The sequence below is a fragment of the Mustela putorius genome, unplaced genomic scaffold (genome assembly GCF_011764305.1).
Source record: "Mustela putorius furo isolate JIRA1106 unplaced genomic scaffold, ASM1176430v1.1 tig00003846_pilon_pilon_pilon, whole genome shotgun sequence".
Taxonomy (NCBI): Eukaryota; Metazoa; Chordata; class Mammalia; order Carnivora; family Mustelidae; genus Mustela; species Mustela putorius.
In genome coordinates, this window is record NW_025421999.1 from 16,515,587 (window position 1) to 16,530,021 (window position 14,435).

The 14,435-nt window shown below is 38.6% G+C and overlaps 1 protein-coding gene across 1 annotated transcript in view; it reads right to left on the reverse strand.

Moving 5' to 3' along the window:
• HNF4G (hepatocyte nuclear factor 4 gamma) overlaps positions 1 to 13,784 on the reverse strand; it is a 123,318-nt gene extending 109,534 nt beyond the window's left edge. The window contains exon 1 of the mRNA XM_004762327.3: positions 13,712 to 13,784. The gene's annotated coding sequence lies outside the window, so the exon portion shown is untranslated. The remainder of the gene's footprint in view (positions 1 to 13,711) is intronic.
• Between the last annotated feature and the right edge of the window lie 651 nt (positions 13,785 to 14,435).

A 14,435-nucleotide genomic window follows, 5' to 3' on the forward strand; every position in this document is an offset into this window, starting at 1 on the left:
AAGCGTCTCTCAGAACAGGCCTGGCATTTGGGTACTTACACTACCAGCATCAATGGTGCTTTGCTGTATGTCTCTTTCCTGTTAATTCCAGAAATACATAGTTTATCAGTCCTTGAATTATTGTATATATCCCTTTGTATATCTAATGCTTCTTACCAGCGCTTCTAAACTACAGTGAGGTATGTATGTCTTATATGAGGTCTTGGACACAGCAGAGAGTAAAATCTGAAAGACATATTTAAAATGCTCCTCCAAAGTGCAAACACAGTATATGCCCTATTTTGGAGTTCAGCTTGATTTGGCATTGCTCTTTAACTTCTCATAGTCTCAGTGACACAAATAAACATTCATACCCACTGAATCTTCCTCTACTGCTACTTAATCAAAACACGGCACCAGTTACTCAAAGGCCAAGACAGGGAAATAGTAGTATGTACACATGCAGCATATAGAAATAATCTTGAAAAATAACAGACTTACTATTCATAGTCTAGATTATTCAGAGAAGATTCATCTTTCTATGTATTATTCAGTGATTCCAGATGGTATCCTCAAGCCGTATCATTTTTTTGCCATTTGTCCTGATCAGACCGGTCAAAAGGGAGGATGCATGAAAGCAATAATGACAGTGTGGATGGGGGTGAGTTTTAGGAGAGAAGAAGGCTTTCTAGATATCAACATGAATGGTTTGGGTTTTGGACTAAGTTGATTTAACTTACAGTCTAAAATAAATACATGCATGAACCATAAGGAAGATTTAAGCGTGTAAAACTGTAGTAAGACTAACTCACTTCATGGTTACCCTGCTGTTACTCTAACCCCCAACCCTACTCTAACCCCCAACCCTAACCCCCAATACCTCAAAATATGATTGTACTTACGATAAGGTCCTTAAAGAGTAATCAAGGTAAAATATGGATGGGCTCTAACATAAAACTGGTGTCCTTAGAAAAGGAGATTAGGATATAGACATTCACAAAAGGAAAATCAAGACACAGGAGAAAATGGCCATCTCTAAGCCAAGAGAGAGGTCTCAGAAGAAACCAAACATGCAAACACCTTGATCTTGGACATCTAGGCCCCACAACTATGAGAAAATCAATTTCTGTTGTTAAAACCCCCAGTATTTTGTGAAGGCAGCCCTAGCATACTACCAACACCTATGTTAAAAAATACTTTATTCATTAATTTTCTTCAAGTAGAAAAAAAAATTTTTTTGAGATAAGTTCTGTATACTTTCCCAGTATCTGGAATATACTATATCAAAAAGAAGAGCTATATAAACTCTTGGTGTATATATTTCTATAGAAATTGATTTATATAATTCTTTATTACATGTATTATCAGTATCCAGGAAAAAGCAGTTTGTATATTCCAACATTTACCATAAACCAGTTTGAATGAGAATTATTTTTGTATTTATTTCTCCAACTATTTTGCTAGTTCCTAAACTCTAGGGATTCTATTTATTCCTTATACTACTTAAGCCACTACATGTTTTGTACATAATATTTACTCAAAAAACTCTTGCCTAATTACAACCCTTTTTAATGAAGGATACATTTTTATCATAGCAACTTATTTCAAATATACAAGTTATCAATTCAATTTCACAAAACAAAATGTCATGTTTTGGACTCCCGTATAAGGAAAAATATGTGCTTTATATAGGTAGAAAATGACAATGTTACTCAAAACTGTTTTAGGCTTATATAAAAGAACTATGTATTATGCATGCATATTGTTTACTCTTCTTTATAATTTAAGTGTTTAATGCAGTTTGAGGATATATATCAAAAATACTCAGATAACAATTACTCTACAAGTTGTACAAGTTTCAACTTTCTGGAACCAATGTATAATAGAAGAAAAATTCATAAGCCATGTGGTAACAGAAGTAGTTCAGTATATACTATATATGCTAGGTACACATATCCTTACATTTACTATTTAACATATCCATAATTTCAAGTAGCAGGATTCTTTGTCCAGAAAGAAGCTGATCAACTAAACTAAGAAAGGAAAATCATCTTTTAAACACTCTAGGCCTTTTAAATTGTAAGCCTTGCTTCTTAAGAAGTTTCATTATCAAATAATCATAATTTAAGAGACTTTTCAACTAATACTTATCCCTAACACCTGAAGAGAAGATAATAGTGTACACACAATTACAATTAAGTTAATATTCAAAATGCTTCAATTCACTGTGCAAAACTAGTTAAAATTCTGAAAGTCCACCCCTTAAAAGCCTCAGGTTTTACGTCATCAAACATGTGCCTATTATAATTGTTATCCCTGCTTTTAATAAATTATCTACAATTAAAAGCTCCAGTTTAGTGTTGTACAATCTATTCCAGCTTGATTCAGGCATCAGTCCACCAAGGTGTTTGTCTACATATGCAGTTATTAGTAGGTTACCTTAACCTGAGAGATGCTCAGATGAGTCCAGTGAAATCAGTGACACGCTTCATATGAATAAGGATGGGACACAAAATATGAGGAAACTAAAATTACTTTATTTCATTATTAGCCTGAAAAGATACTGTGAAAACTGAGAGGAAATCAACTATGTAACATCTCTGTAAGAAGAGGAATCTAAACTCTGCAGGCGAACAGCCTTGATTCACCCCTGATGCTTACATTTAACTAGCGGTGCAGTCTCAGCTACGTCTTTCCCTCTTTGCCTCATTGCCTCAGTTTCCTCATCTGCACAATGGAGATAGTAATAGTCTATACCTTATGGTGTTAGTGTAAAGACTAAATGATTTACATGAAGCACTGAGAGCCCAGTGCACAGAAAATATTTAATAAATGGTCACTAGTCATGGTAGTTAATGGTCATAGTAAGTTATGGGTATGTGTTTATATCTATATGCATGTATATGAAACCTAAGAAGCAGGATAAATATATAGAAATATTAACATGATATAGAGAGGATGCAAATGAGCAAGTGATCTCAGTATTTGTCTCATGTCCGATTCTATATTGGATACTTTAAATAACGTCTCATTTAGCTTTTTTTTTTTTTTTTTTTTAAAGTAGGTTCTCTATGCCCAGCATGGGGATTAAATTCATGACCTGGAGATCAAGAGTCCCATGCTCTACCAAATGATCCAGCCAGCCGCACCTCGTTTAACCAACACACTGTGCACATGAGCAAGGCGGGGCTCAGATCACTTGGCTAACATCCTCATAGCCTTACAGGTTTGAGTCAAGTCTGTTTGACCTGATAGACGGGATCCTCTTTCCATTGCCCCAAACTACCTAAATCGCATACATTTGATGAGAAGGGCTTTGCAATATACTTCAAAAGACCCTGTGGCATTCCAGATTAATCAGTAAGAAAACAGCAGTCCCATGCTAAATCTGCATAGATATATTTCACAGTACCTGAGCAGTTTTTAAAGTGATTTTGAAATGATTACACAGAAGATATACAGGTAACACAGCAATGTGTATGGACACACTAAACATAATTATTAATTTGCTTTTACATACTTGGTAAGAGGGTATCTGAATATGAGTATTTGAGAGTATGAATATTTCTTTACCATGAAAAGAAGTCACAGAAATTAAAGATGGATGAAATTTCCAAAAAAGGAGCAAATGTGGAAATTGGAAATGTCAAAACTTCCAAGAGAGAAAAGAGAAAGAAAGAAAGAAAGAAAGAAAGAAAGAAAGCAAGCAGACATAAATTGTGAGCTTGTTCACCATGTAATTTTTTTCATGTTTCTAAGGTTGATCAAAGGGTGCATGTCAGTGATATGGGAAAACAAGTCAGGGTCCTGAACAGGACAAAAGAAACCAAATATACTGAACCAAAGAATTATGTTAAAAAACTTCCTGTTATCTTTGAATTTCTCAAGAGAATTTTTTAAAAAATTAAAATTAAAGAAAAAAAAACAACAACTGGGTCATCCTATATGTTTCTTTAGCAAATTAACAAATACATATAATTTTATTTTATTCATCTAGAATCAGCTTACAAATAAAGGACAACTAAAAACATTCAGAGTCTACAAAATCCTCTAAGATTCTGGAATTTTTGTACCACACTGACTGTGAATTGTCATTTTCAAAGTATAACTATACTCCCAAACCTTTACCAGGGTCTACTACACCATTTCCCAGAACTCAGCAGGACTCTATCCCCTGCCCTGCTGGGAGAGTGTACTCCTTACAGACCAACACAACTATCACTCTTGCATCACACATTAAATTCAGACACACACACACACACACACACACACGCACACACACACTCACTAAAAAGACATTGGCTCAAAATCCAAAAACCCATATTTAATTCTGGCTGCACATGCTTCCAAGTCTTTTTCTTCCCATGGCTGTCAAAGGACTTAAATAAAATAGGGTAGGGGAAAACACCACAAATCATACATATAAAAGAATTCTATAAACTGTAAAGCAAGTATTAGAATCATTATTATTATTATTATTATACTGATATTTATTAATGTTAGTGCTCACAAAAAAAAGTCTAAATTCCACAGCATGGCATAAAAAAGTGTCTATGTTCAGACCGCTTCCTATTTTTATAAACTTACTTCCACCACCTTTTCCTCTATTACCACACATCGGGGTCTCATAAAGTCATTAAACTAACTTTAATGACTGAAATATCATTTACTGTCTTCTTCTTTTAGTCAAATCCTAGCCCTTATATAAAAATAAATTCATATGGAGGAGAATAAACTTCTATCTGATAAAGGACTTGTAGCTATACTATATACAGAACTCTTACAATTTGATAATAAGAAAACAACTCAATTTTTAAAAGGTGGGTAGACAACCCATGAGAGACTGTGGACTCTGAGAAACAAACTGAGGGTTTTGGAGGGTTTGGGGTTGGGGGTTGCTGGGTGACCCTGGTGGTGGGTATTAAGGAGGGCACGGATTGCATGGAGCACTGGGTGTGGTGCATAAACAATGAATTTTGGATCACTGAAAAAGAATAAAATTAAATTAAATTTTTAAAAAATTTAGAAAACACACACACACACACACAAACACACACATACAAAAGGTAGATGGAGATGCATAGGGTTTTAACAAAACTTCACCAAAGAAAATACATGCATGTACATAACCTCATGAAAAAATGCTCAGATTCATTAGTCATTAGGGAAATGCAAATTAAAACCACAAAGAGATCTCATTACATAACTTTTAGAATGTTTAAAATTAAAAGACTGGGCATACCAAGTGTTGGTAAGAATGTAAAGAAACGAGAACTACTGGTGGCAACATAAAGTGGTATAATCAGGAACGAGTTTGACAGTTTCTTCCATAGAATCCAGCCATCATACTTCTCAGTAATTATGGGTGACCTCTGAACAACACAGGGGTTAGGGACACTGACTCCACACACACACAGTTGAAAATCCACATCTGACTTTTGACTTCCCAAAACCTAACTACTTAGAGTCTACTGTCGACTGGAAGTCTTACCAATAGCATAAACCATCGATTTACAGACAGTTTGTATGTTATACGTATTAAATACTAGATTCTTAAAATAAAGGAAGCTAGAGAAAAGAAAACGTTATTAAGAAAATCAGGGGCTCCTGGGAGGCTCAGTGGGTTAAGCCTCTGCCTTCAGCTCAGGTCATGATCACAGGGTCCTGGGACTGAGCCCTGCATTGGGCTCTCTGCTCAGCAAGAAGTCAGCTTCCCCCTCTCTCTCTCTGCCTGCCTCTCTGACTACTTGTGAACTCTGTCAAATAAATAAATAAAATCTTTAAAAAAGAAGAAGAAAATCATATGGAGGAGTAAATATATTTATAGTACCGTACCGTATTTATTATTTTAAAAATCCACCAAAAAAGTGGGTCTGTGCAGTTCAACAACAACCCATGTTGTTCAAAGGTCAACTGTATACAACACAAATGAAAGGATATGTCCACACAAAGATCTTGTACAAGAATGTTCACAGTCCCTTTATTTGCAAAAGCCAAAACTGAAACAAAAATGACACACTCCAAATGTTCATCAACAGGTCAACGAATAAACAAACTGTAGCATATCTTTGCAGTGTCATGCTATTCAAAAAGCAAGCAAACAAACAGAGAAGCACTGATAAATGCAACAAAATGAATGACTTTTAAAATAATTATGCTAAGTGAGAGGACCCAGACCCAAAGGAATACTGTGTGATCTCACAGATATAAAATTCTAGAAAATACAAACTAATGTGCAAGGGCAGAAAGTCTATCAGTGGTTATCTGAGTAAGGAGCAGGAGGCAGGGTTTACAAAGGAGCCTGAAGAAACCTTTAGGGGTGTTAGCTATATTTATTACCTTTATGGTGATTGTTTCACTAGTATAAATATGTCAAAACTTTTCAAATCGTGCTCTTTAAATATGTGCAATTTATTCTGTCGATTGTACTTCATGTATCCGTTTTTTAAAAAAGAAATAAGCTACTGATACATAAACTTAGACAGTGGGATCTCAAAATTATTATGCTGAGAAAAAGGAGGACACGAAGGTTTATATGATACTATCTTATTTATATATTATTCTGGAAAAAGCAATACTGGAAACAGAAATCACATCAGTGGTTGCTGCAGAGAGGTGGAAGGGGCTACCTGTTCAATGGCATAAGGGAATTTGGCGTAAAGTGGGCACAGAAATGTTCTACATCTTCATCGTGGTACTGGTTGTATGATTGCATACATCTGTCAAAAATCACTGAAGGGACACCTGGGTGACTCAGTTAAGTGACTGCCTTCAGCTCAGGTCATGATCCCAAGGTCCTGGGATAGAGTCCTGCATCAGGCTCCCTGCTCAGCAGGAAGTCTGCTTCTCCCTCTGCCTGCTGTTCATCCTGCTTGTGCGCGCTCTCTCTCTCTCTCTCTCTCTGACAAATAAATAAATAAAGTCTTAAAAAAATAATGTACGTTTGGATGGATTTTATGCAATGTAAATTCTATCTCAATATAATTCTCAATGTAATTTTTTCTCAATTTCAAATAAATTATATCCTTCTTGACTTAAAAATAAAGAAATCATTGTCATATCTTGTATAATTTACTCCAGGAAAATTTAGTGGACCTTTTGGTAGGTTTCTATAATCCTCCAATACTCAACATTTGCACTTACACAGTAATAGTTTTTTTATTCATAATTCCAACCAGACATGAAAAATTTAGGAATCATTTCTAGTCACTGCTTTAGCCCCAATAGAGAATACAGTGCTTGAAAATTAGGTTTTTAACAAGCATTTTAATTCCACTGTTGGTATTTCACCTTCCTTCTCTATTCTAGTTGTTTGATTCAGTAAACACACTTTCATTAAGCTTCAGCTAAATGCCCAGCTGAAGAAGTGGGCAAGAACAAAACAGTTCCTACCCTCAGAAGCCCAACAGTCAGCTTGGGAGAATGATCAGCAAACATCCAACCCCAAGCTAGACAAGACAAACTAGTAACTTGTCTTGTCAGGGAAGCAACAAGATATAAGGAAATTGATATATTGGGATCAGGAGTCAGGAAATATTTTAAAGGTTTTTTGTTTTGTTTTGGTTTGGTTTTTTTAAGCAAAGACCTGCAAGATAAGTTGAAGTTGGCTAGAATGATGGGGGGTGGGGATGAGATGATGTTGGTGGTGGCTAAGAGTGTCAGAAGGAATAGAAACCATACTTTGAAGGCACCAAGCACAGTGCGTTTGAGGAACTAAGAGATTTATTCCAGCTGAAGAGTAAAGTAAGGGATCTCAAGAAAAGAGAGATGAAGCTTTAAATGGACATCATGGACCAATTCATCTGGCACTTCACGCTAAGGGCATTCAGAAGTTAACAAGTTGTTTTAAATGGAGGGGAAAAAAAACCAAACCAAACAAACAAACAAACAATGATCCAATCTATCTCCTCTACATCTCCCCACCTGTTCTCTGGGAAACTGACTGGAGGCTGGCAAGACTAGGAAAGGAGAACAGTTGGTTGTTGCAAAACTTTGGATTAGAAAAACTAATTATATTGTTGAAAATTAGCCCCAAATAGGGAAATAATATTCTCCCCATCTCCGCAACCCCCGCCCAACAATCTGACTCAAATGCTGCCAGTCCATCTTAGGGGAAAAAAAGAAGGAGAACTTTCATAACCCAAACTATTTCTAGATTTTGGGTGGCTCCCCATTGCCTAGAGGACATAGCTCAATATTTGGCATCGAGTCACCATCTGGCCCAGTGTTCCTTCTCCACATCATCCCTTGCCACGCCATCTACTCCAACTGTAACCACCTTTGCCCCAAATGCCTTTCGGACATGGAAAAGATCCTTATTCAACAACATCTAATCAGAAAATCATTAACTCCTCTCTAGGCTACTCAAGTTAAGTGTATTCTATGTGTTTCCATTTTCCATGGTATTTCTACGGTTTTTGGGTTTTTTTTTTTTTAAGATGTTAATTATTTGACAGAGAGAGATCACAAGTAGGCAGAGAGGCAGGCAGAGAGAGAGAGAGGGAAGCAGGCTCCCTGCTGAGCAGAGAGCTCCATGCCAGGCTCAATCCTAGGACAGGGATCATGACCTGAGCAGAAGGCAGAGGCTTAACCCACTGAGCCACCCAGGCACCCCGGTATTTCTATGTTTTATACTAATAGAACAGTTGTCACCTTACATTATAGATGATTATATGTATTGGTCTTCTAAGTAGATTATTTTGTTTGAGGGCAGAGACACTATTCATATTTGTATTCTAGACATCTAGTACAGTATATATAACTTAATTTGTGCTAAATTAATATGTAGCAACTTTATGTGCAACTTACAGCCATGATGTCTGAAACAAGAAAGCACAAAACAAATGAACAAACAGTGGGACAGATATCATAATCTTAAGTAAGCTAAAAGCACAAGCAAAATACAACACAGTATGTGACCTAGAGGAACAATACTCAAAGATTCAAAATTTTTAAAAACATACTAAATTACTGGGCCCAGATGACGTTATTAGCCAATACTTTAAATGAGACAGGGACACACTACCTAGGTGTTTATGATGACTTTTTGCTATCACAGATAAATGTGGTTCTTCTATATTTGAAATAGAATATAAAGAAAGTATCAAACATTCAACAAGTAAAATGCTTAATATAAATAACACAATAATTAATACACATATACTTTGTGAGTAATGACTATTATTCTCATAAACTCAGGCAAGAAACAATAACTTACTTGGGGATACACAGCTGGCAGAGAGAAAGGCTGAGATTGTGCCCAGATTTCAATGATCCAAAGCCCATGTTCTAACCATTCAACATACTCAGGGCAATCTTTAACACTGTTTAGCTGAAAAGCCCCCATGAAGTCAGGAGCTATGTCTATCTGATACATTTGAGGCCCATTAGAGGGCTTAGGCAGGTCTCTAGAGCTCCATAAACTTTTGAAGATATATGTAATTTGTTTGTGTATGTAAATACAATTTCTCTAGAGAGAGGGTCAATAAAAACAGGTGACACTTATTAACAACTTACTATAAATCAAGTAGTATTTTAGATACATTATCTCATTCTATCAAAACAATAGCAGCAACACAGAATACATACTGGGTACTTAATATATGCCAAATCATTGTTCTAATGTTTTCATGTATTAACATATATATAATCATCATACCAATTTTATGAGATACGTATTATAACTCTATACACTTCAAAAATTAGGCTGGTGGACTTTATAAGTCCCTTAACCTCGGCTCCCCTTTTAGTAAATGGTGGGACAGGGATATAAACATCTCTGTATGACAACAAAGCCTCCTTTCTTGGCTTATATGCCATGAGCTGGTCATCCTCAAAGACCTTCGTGTCCTTCAAGTCCTTCAAAATGTTAAGAAAAGTCACAAAATAGAAAAAAAAAAAAGGAACTTCTTATACATTTTCCAGAAAACCATCTTGATAAAACCCAATGGTTTTCATGCCAACACATCAGAGACTAATTTTCCCACGCATGGAGATTGTATTAAATATATGTATTATTACAATATCATGTATTATATACGTATTAAGTGTAAGTTAGGGAGTACAGGCAATAAGGCAGATTTGTTCTTGATGGTATATCCATAATGAACGGGCAAGATAGACTGAGTTACAAAGGGACTTACTTATATAAGCAAATGTGTTTATACACAGCTATCGATATATCAGGAGGAGGGTTGCTGTGAGCTCTTACAGACATTCTGTGCCTTCCCTAGGGAACACTCAGACAAGACTAAGGGAATATAGCTTGGGCTGGGGGAGCGGGGGATGAAGGTTTCAGTTCTCACTTCCCCCTTAGTTGGTCACCCTTGTGCAATGAGCAACCTGATGACCAGCAGACATGGTTACTCTCCTGGTCTAGAGCCATGGTGCCTGGATTTGAATCTCCAGTTTTATCACCTGTAGATGTGTAACTTCAGTAGAGTTTTTACATTTCTCTATGCTTTATTTTTCCCTCATCTGGGAATAGGAAAATTATTGATATGAACTGTAGAAATTTGTTTAAAGAATCTAGAAGAAAAAAATGCATGTAAATGGCTTGAAATAGTTCAGCATGTATTAAGAATTCAGTAAATATTAGCTATATATATATACACACACATACATGTATTTGTGTGTGTGTGTATATATATATATTTATATATGTATACATATATATTATATATTATATATATATATAAAATATTCCTAAATAGGTTGTCCAACTGTAAGAGTAAGCCATACTTGAAGGATTCCTTGTGTCTGTGTAAGCTTATTACTAGCAATAGGGGACAATTCCTACATGGAGGGTGAACAGAAGTGATTCTACACAAAGGTATCATTGTATACCAAGTTACTTTGTTTGCATCTATAGCTTAAGGATCTAAAGCTAAGACATCTCATTTAAAACTGTGTTTTCATTCCCAAGTGTGTGGAATCCTCTTTTATGAAGGTGGCAAACACGGAAGTCAAGAGCCAAAAATCACAACAGCAAACACTAGGTACATACACGTTTGTAACATAGAAATTCTCACTTATCATGTACCAGTACCTCTAGCCATTTAGTAAATGGATAGATAGTAACAAATGCAATGGCATCCTTTACAAGCTCAAAATGAGATGGTATTTTGAAATGCATGTAATTCCCTTTCTATTTTACTCTTTTTTAAAAATTTACTTTATTTATTTATTTGAGAGAGTGCATGGGGGCGGGGGATGGGCAGAGGAAGGGAGGGAATTGTAAGCAGGTTCCACACTCAGCAAAGAGCCCAACATGGGGCTCAATCTCACAACCCTAAGATCACGACCTAAGCTGAAATCAAGAGTCTAGGCTTAACCAAGTGAGCCACCTAGGCACCCCTCTACTTTATTATATTTTTAAAACAAAATTCTCAAGCTCTCTAAGTCAGATTTTCCAAGACAGGTTTATATAATTTCCAAATTATAAAACTCCAACAATGACAAATCACTTTTTCAATCAGACTGGCAACACTTTAAACACATCAATATCATCCAGTGTTGGCAAGAACATGGTAAATACACTGTAGGTACTTAAGAAGGTTCCTTGCAATACCTATAGAATTTAAAGTGAATATCCCCCTAGAGCCAGCAATTCTCTTCCCAGAATAAATCTATCTTCTTGAAAAGATAATGTACATAGACATTTACTACATCACTATTTGTAAGGTCAAGATTTCAGTCCTCACTTACTCCTCAGCTGGTCACCCCTGGGCAGTGTGTCATCCTATGAACTAGTGAATATTCTGGGAGATACTGGCTGGTTATGTTGGGTAGATATATTAAAACAAACAAACAAACAAACAAAAAACTTCATATACTGACAGAGAAATATTTGATAAATATTAAATGAAAAATAAATTTCAGAACACTGGTAGAATATGAGCCATTAACATTTTTTTTTAAATAATGAAAGGAAAATTTCTGTGGTTACATAGGTGAAGGGAAACAAACCATGCCACCAATGGTGGTTACACACACGAAGTAAAACAGGGAAGGCGGTTCACTTTCTATTTTACCATAGTTTTCATGTTCTTTATTACTTTTGGAATTCACAGAAATAACAAAAATTTTCAAAGAAATGGGGCACACAAAAGCAAAATTATTTGCATGTGGGTATTAAAAAAAAATCTTAGCAACCACCAAAATTTGCGCTATTCCATATGCTTAGAATCACAGCTACAGAATAAAAGGCTTGTAAGATCTTAATATTCGTATGTAGTAAAAGTGGTGATGTGTTACCTTCATAAAGCATGCTGAGAAAAATTCTGTATTTGTGGCCCGCAAGTGGAACTTAAGGAGAAATGGAAAGAAGAGAACAACGGCTCTCAATTTCCATTCCACTTTTATTTTTAAGATCTTCTTTAATGTAATCTCTACACCCAACATGGGGATCGAACTCACGAACCCCAAGCCCAAGAGTCACATCCTCTATGAACTCAGCCAGCCAGGCGGCCTTTTACTTCATTTTGAAAAGAGACAAATGGGTAGTTCACCACCAACCACTCTTAGCGCCCTCTCCTCCACTCTCTCCTACAAATAGAACCAAGGAGGAGTCAACTCCGCCACTAACTTCAAACACAATAAATTAGATCAGGTGGCTTCAGGAGGAGTCCACAGAGGACGAAAAGAGGAAGGTGTGGTGAGAGGGTGGGGACAGCAGGATTATTATGTAAAAATAGTGATAGCTGGAGAGGAAGAATAGTTTAACAATGAATAAATGTTTGTGGAGAAGAGAGAAGATACCTGAAAAACGAATGGCAAAGTGGGAAAAGGAACAAAACAGAAACAGGAAATGTTGCTATCAATGAGGTGGTCAGCTTTCAGGACATCCCTTTAGGTCTAGAGCTTCTGCATTCTGTACCCTCTAGCCCTTGGTGTCAAATCAAAGTTTACCTTAGATTGCAGGCTGGAGAGGGGTCCTTTGACTCTATTTTGGGCAAGACTCATGAACAGGCGGATCAGGTGGGAAGCGCATATATTCAATTCAAAGATCTTATCGGGTGTTGGCTTATTCCCCTTAGACAGGGAATGATTTTGCTTAACTGGTGCATTGTTCAAACAAGCTTCTAAGGGACATCTCTTTCCCAAGGAAGCTAAAACGGTTTAAATAGAACTGTATATATTTATGTAACTATTACATACACATACATAGTTTGCTTCTCAAATAATACTGCAGCAGCGTCACGGAAGATACCCAGTCCCAAAACGTCTTTGTGGGAGAACGGACAGAAGCTGAGCAGGGGGCTGGGGTGATGCTCCAGGACCAAGCATCTCCCCCAAGAAACCTCCCCGGCCCGTAGATATCCATATGCCATGGCCTTGCCCCAGACCACAAACAAAACAAAACAAAACTCCACCAAAGCCCCCAGAAACCTGGCCACCACGTGACCCACCGACGGCACCAACGCTTTCTCGCCCCAACAAATCCAACTTTTATTTTACTTTTCCTGGGCGAACGGCCTGCGCATGCCCCCCACTGCCTCTCCCGCAGCCCTTTCTTCTTCGCTCCACCGCAGGCTGTGGGAGGCCTCGGGGTATCTACTTTCATCCCTGCCCCGCGCAGGAATCCTAAGGCTCAGCCCCTCGCGGCCGGGCGGGGGCCCCCCCTCCTTCAGCAGCCCGAGGGGCGCCGAGACTCCTCCTGCTGCCCGACACCGGCCGGGAGCGGTGGACTCCGGCTCAGCCCCCAGCGCGCCGCGCGGGCCGAGGAACTTACCTGCGCGGAGGCGCTCCCGGAGCTCCCGCGTCGGTCAGCTGCGCCGCAGCCGCCGCATCTCCCGGCAGCAGGTCCCCCCCCACCCCCCACCAGCACCCACCCCAGCAGCGGTGTCCTGCGCCGCACTTTTCCCAGCTTGGGAAGTTGGCCGAAAGCGCGGAGGTGGGAGGTGGGAGGTAGGGGTGGGAGGTGGGGGTGGGGCTGGGTGATCGGGGAGAGGAGGCTTAAGGATTTTGTTTGTTTGTTTGTTTGTTTGTCTGGATCTCTAGCGAAGACTTTTGACCATATGCCGGAGAGTATTAGTTTTGCTCAATGGCGACGGGGCAGCGGCCTGACTCTCACAGAACGATCGATTTACTAAACAAACTGAAACGTGGGTGGGGATGTTAAACAGTAACCAGCAGCCTCAATGAAAACTGAAAGCAGCGAGGCCGCCGCCGCCTCAGCGCGCTCGTTTCCCTGTTCCCAAGGCCCCAGGACGACCGGCGGGCGCGCGGGCCAGCGAGTCCCAAACCCCGGTCTCCCGCTGACCCGGGCAGCGGCTCTCCAGGGCCTCCCCGAGGCCGCCAGGCGGTATCTGCCGCGCGCCACATGCCCAGATTCCCACCATCAGGGCGAGGCCCTCCGAGGCTTGACCATTCGGAGCCCTCTCCCCGCTCCCGCACCAGAGGAGCCCCGCCAGGTTCCGTGTCGGCGGCCTGAGGCCACGAGCTGCCCGCAACGC